The sequence below is a fragment of the Bos taurus genome, chromosome 15, assembly GCF_002263795.3.
Source record: "Bos taurus isolate L1 Dominette 01449 registration number 42190680 breed Hereford chromosome 15, ARS-UCD2.0, whole genome shotgun sequence".
NCBI lineage: Eukaryota > Metazoa > Chordata > Mammalia > Artiodactyla > Bovidae > Bos > Bos taurus.
This window is the reverse complement of record NC_037342.1, coordinates 24,973,686-24,978,797: the sequence shown is the minus strand read 5'-3', so window position 1 is coordinate 24,978,797 and position 5,112 is coordinate 24,973,686. Positions and strand designations below refer to the sequence as shown.

At 38.5% G+C, this 5,112-nt stretch overlaps 1 pseudogene; it reads left to right on the top strand.

Annotated features, from left to right (window-relative positions):
* Positions 1–261: 261 nt before the first annotated feature.
* Positions 262–996, top strand: LOC781913 (M-phase phosphoprotein 6-like; annotated as a pseudogene).
* The last annotated feature ends 4,116 nt before the right edge of the window (positions 997–5,112 follow it).

Here is a 5,112-nt window from a genome sequence, read left to right as displayed (position 1 = left end):
GAATTAACTGAAAGGTAGAATTCAGTGACTGGAACGGATGGAATTTAATTCAATTCAGTAAATGTGGGACCCAAAAAAGAAAGTAAAAAAAAAATTTTATAAATCTGAGGGGAAAAAAACAGATCTGATAAACCTTTAAATGTATATACTTATAACCTTTTAAAAATTCATTACTATTGGTCTCGAACTAGCAATTTTGGTAACTCTGCCACTTGGTAAGAGTAAACACTGCCACTAGAATAAACAAAAGGATAAAAAGAGGACCGCGGCGCCCGGTGGGAGTCAGTATGGCAGCCGAGCGCAAAACTAAGTTGTCCAAGAACTTGCCGCGCGTGAAGTTCATGCAAAGGGGACTGGACTCGGAAACCAAGAAACAACTAGAAGAGGAAGAAAAGAAAATCATTAGTGAAGAGCACTAGTACTTGGATTTGCCTGAGCTGAAAGAGAAAGAGAGTTTCATTATAGAAGAGCAGAGTTTCTTGTTGTGTGAAGATCTTCTCTATGGAAGAACGTCATTCAGAGGATTTAATCCTGAGGTTGAGAAATTAATGCTTCAGATGAACACCAAGAACAAAGCAGAAGAAGTTAAAGAGCAAACAGTGGAGCCCGATGTGTCAGATGAAGAAATGGCTAGAAGATATGAGACCTTGGTGGGGACAATTGGGAAAAAGTTTGCTAAGAAAAGAGACCTTGCCATTTACGAAGAAGATGAAAATGGAGACATAAAACCAGTTAAAGCAAAGAAGATGTTCTTAAAGCCCCAAGATTAAAGTGGAGGCCTTAAGATATGGCTCAGGGATGAGAGCATATTTTGGAACTCAACTCTGCAGGTTCCTCTATAGTTATTAGTGGCGTGATGTTTATTTGTAAAGAAATGTATACTTTTGGAAACATGCTGTTTTTGGAACAGACATGTGATGGATGTTATACATCCTTTGCTTAACGGTGTTCATCAAGAGTGGACTTTAAACCCTTGGTCTTCAAAATGTACATAGGTATGTGGTAGCTTCCTAAAGAATATTTCATCTCAGATTTTTTAATATAACTCTCCAGTCACTGACCTTAAATTGAATTCGTGAAAACTAATACCAGTGTTTAAATTGCCCTTATGTTTATAAACATGTCAAGTCAGTTCATACATATATTTTGGAATCATGTCATGAGAATTTATTATATGTTAATTCATCAAGAACAAACTTGCCTCTTCAGGCTAAGTATTTTCATGCTACAAAGTCAATGTCAATGTGTGGAATTATGTTTTTTGTTGTTGTTTAAGCCTTAATTTTTAGACATGGTTCTATAATAAATACCTGTTTTCATATAAAAAAAAAAAAGGATAAAAAGAACTAAATTTAATTTAAAAAACCCAAATGGCCAGTCATTCAAATAAAGAGTAATGTGTTCCTATGAATTACTACAGCTATTTTCCTGTTAGGCTCCATGTTATATCCAAAACACTACCACTTTACAACAAATAGAGGTTCATGTTGTAAGACTCTCACACTGTACTCCCCAATCAATTCCTCATGTTATATCCATCTTGCTTTATGAAAACATGGATGTATCACGAGTAACCCCAGAACTCCAGCCTTCTGGGGTCACATTTTCTTTAAGATTTAAAGAAAGGAGGGACTTCCCTGGCCATCCAGTGGTTAAGACTCTGCGCTCCCAATGCAGGGAACATGGGTTTGATCCCTGGTTTGGGAAACTAAGATCCCGCAGGCTGGCCAGCATGGCCTAAAAAAAAAAAAAAAAAAAAACTAAAGAAAGGAATTCGAGCGTCTTCTTCTATGACAGGAAATTGAAGTCCTCCTGAATGTTTGAGGGTTCCCATGAGAGGCTTCTATGCCTTGGCTGCTGTGACTTGTCACATTTCACTGGTGACTACCGCTCTGTAGCTGCTCTTTGAGAACCAATGGCCAGCTTACTGCTACAGCTTAACCTTCTCACTTCTCTCAGCTAACTAATGCTGATGCTACACAGATAAGGATTTAACAGATTTCACTGCAAGTATAAATTATAACACACAAAAAGAAAACCTAAAATTATAAACTCGTCATCACAGCTCCTACAGTTCATCAGCCCAGGGAGCTCCCTTTGGCCATATTTTTTTTCCTTCATAGTCTCCTGGAATATCTGTCCAGTTCTGAATCCTTTCTACCATCTTCACCTTCAGGCCCCAGGAGACTACCGGGGTAAAACAAAAAAATGATTTGACTTATAACTCTCTGAATTCCTCCCCCTTTCTCCAGAAGGCAGAGGTTAATCTTCTTCCTCCTGGAATGTGGGCTGCACTTAGCAACTAGCTTCAAACAATTTTGAACATGGAAAGAAAAAGAGTAAAAAAAAAAAAAAAAAATCAAACCTAAGTCTCTATACGATACTAGGAAATCACCTAAGTTAAAATTTTAGGTATAGCAATATCATGATTACTGTTTTGATTTTTTAAGAGTCCTTACTGAGCTATGTATCGAAATATTTACAGAAGAAATGACATGCTGTTTGGGGACTGCTACAGAATAATCTGTGAGGGAAGAGACCAGACGGGGTGCAGATGACATAACAGCAGAGTGACCTGTTCAAGCTGCATCAAAGTCTATGGGGGTTCACTATACTGGTCTTTTAACTTGGACATATGTCTTAAATTTTCTATAAACAATTAAAATAAATTCCTGCTGAGATGTACCCTCCCTCAATGAGAACCATTTACATTATTAAATGTTAATCACTTTGTATCTCTAGTTGACTTACTTGCATTCTGACTGCTTTACCCACATTATTAAAAAATACAAGAATATTATAACTATACAACCAAAGAGGCATTTTGATGATCTTACTAAAGCAGAAAGAAAGAGAGTGCTAAATCGTGTCCGACCCTTGCAAGCCCATGAACTGTAGCCCGCCAGGCTCCTCTCCATAGAATTCTCCAGGCAGGAATACTAGGGCGGGTTGCCATTTTCTTCTCCAGGGGAACTTCCCGACCCAGAAATTGAACCCAGGTCTCCTGCATTGCAGGCAGACACTTTACCAACTAAGCTACACAGGAAGCTTCCTAAAGCAGAAGTCTGTTCCAAGAGGATTTGCTATCACCTCTGACACAATCTGCTACCAACTTTAAATATTTATGGCAGGAGACAGACATTTTAAAGTTTGCCTCACTGAGTGGCCTGCTACATATATTAATAAATACAAAGGAAAAGGACAGGCCTCACTATACTAACAGTGGTCTTCTCTTTACAGTGTGGCTACTTTCTACAGTATTCACTTGTTATTGTATAATCAGAAAAAAAAAACTGTCATATAAAACAAAAAAAAATATAGACGAAACAAAAAAGAAAGACTGTGCAAAAGATGATGAGAAAGGAAGCCTAGAAAAAGCAACCAGTGACTCCCAAATTAAACGTAAATTCAGTCTTATTCTAAAAAGTGTTCTTCATTGTGAAGCAAAGATACTGCTTTATCAAGCCTCAGCTGAACCCATGCAGAACATGCCTTGAGACTTTCTTGAGCCTATTCTAAATTTACTCAGTAGGCTTTTGCTTACATACTTATTTTTCCAGTGCCTCGATGCTGGAAAAAGGGCTGCCCGATACAGCACACATTAACATGGTATTTTAGCCACTAGAAAAGGAAACCGCATGTAAATGGATCAGCATCCATCCCGTGTGTGTTTGCTGGGAGTAAGTTCATCCTTAAGGCCCTGGTTTACTGCTGACTACTGATGATATCAAGTCTCTGGGCCAAGAACATGGACCCTAAAACTTGGGCGCCCAACTGAGATCCTGCTCCAGACCCTGTGAGTTGATCAGCTGACCATCATTTCCAGTGACACCCACCTCTCACTCATGATCACCCTCTTTTAATCTACAGTAAGGATGTGCTGTAAAAATCTTATACTCAAAAAAAAAAAAAAATCTTATACTCATTCATTCACTCAGCACTTGCAGAGCCCTGTTAAGAAGCGCCTAGAATGCCCCTTCTCCCTTAGCCCTCTAAGCTCCATTGATCCACCAAGTTCTCTGCTACCTCAAGGCCATAGTCTTGTGTGCCTCCTACAGCCTCCTGCCTCTCTTTCTGGACTAGACGAAAATGCTACCAGAAAAAGGCAAACTGCACTAGCCATTCTACTTAAAGTAGTCCTTTCTCTTCCCCAACCCCACCGCCATTTGTCTTCACCTCAGCACCTTCTCATTTAATAGCACAATAATCTTTTTCTCATGTATTATCTGTCTTGCTCTCTAGAACATAAACTCTATGAGGGCAGGGTTATGTCCAAGTCCTGACTAGACCCTCAATTTTTAAAACAATACACAGCACAAATCAGAACCTCCAATAAGTATGTACTGAAATAATAAGTAAAAAATAAAACCTTATTCATAAAATTGTTATTTTCTCAAGATTAACTAAACAGTACCTAATTTCTCCAGATATCTGGACATATGCCATCCCATTTAAGTACTTTGTTTTCAGAGAAGAAATTCCCAAGGCAATGACCATCCCCCCCATATAATTTTAGAACTGTTTTATCAAGGGGCTGTAATACTCCATTCCCACGGGCCTTTCAGGAACTCAGTGTTTAAAAGTATTTGTCATGTTTTTCTCAAAAACCAGTGTTCACCTCCAGAAACGCTTACCTATTATATATTCTTCAAACCTAAACTAGCTTTAGGACTTAATTCAAATGAAGTCACTTGAAAATTTTCCAGAGTTTCTGTATCTGAAACTCATATAACTTTCAAACTCATACCTGATGCCTTCCCACTGCCCACCCATCCTCAGGAAACCGGTGTTCAAACATCAAAGACTTTACAGCTAAGGGTCACACAAAAACAATTTCAAAACGTCAAAACTGGAAAAACAAAAGTTTCAAATAACCAAGGAATTCGCAGCATTCCTAGAATTACTTGGAAAGGCTATCCAAAGCCAACAGCAGTGTAAAACACAGAACGAAGCATCTCCCTTTGATGCTCTGATCATGAACACACCACAGTTTTATCCCAAGTAAACCACCGTGAGCTGCTTGGGTAGCTTCCAAGTCTTTTCATTGAATAACTTGCAAAAAAGAACAATTTGGGTTATACAGAATGTAACTTCTCTCTCTTCTGCTCCTCC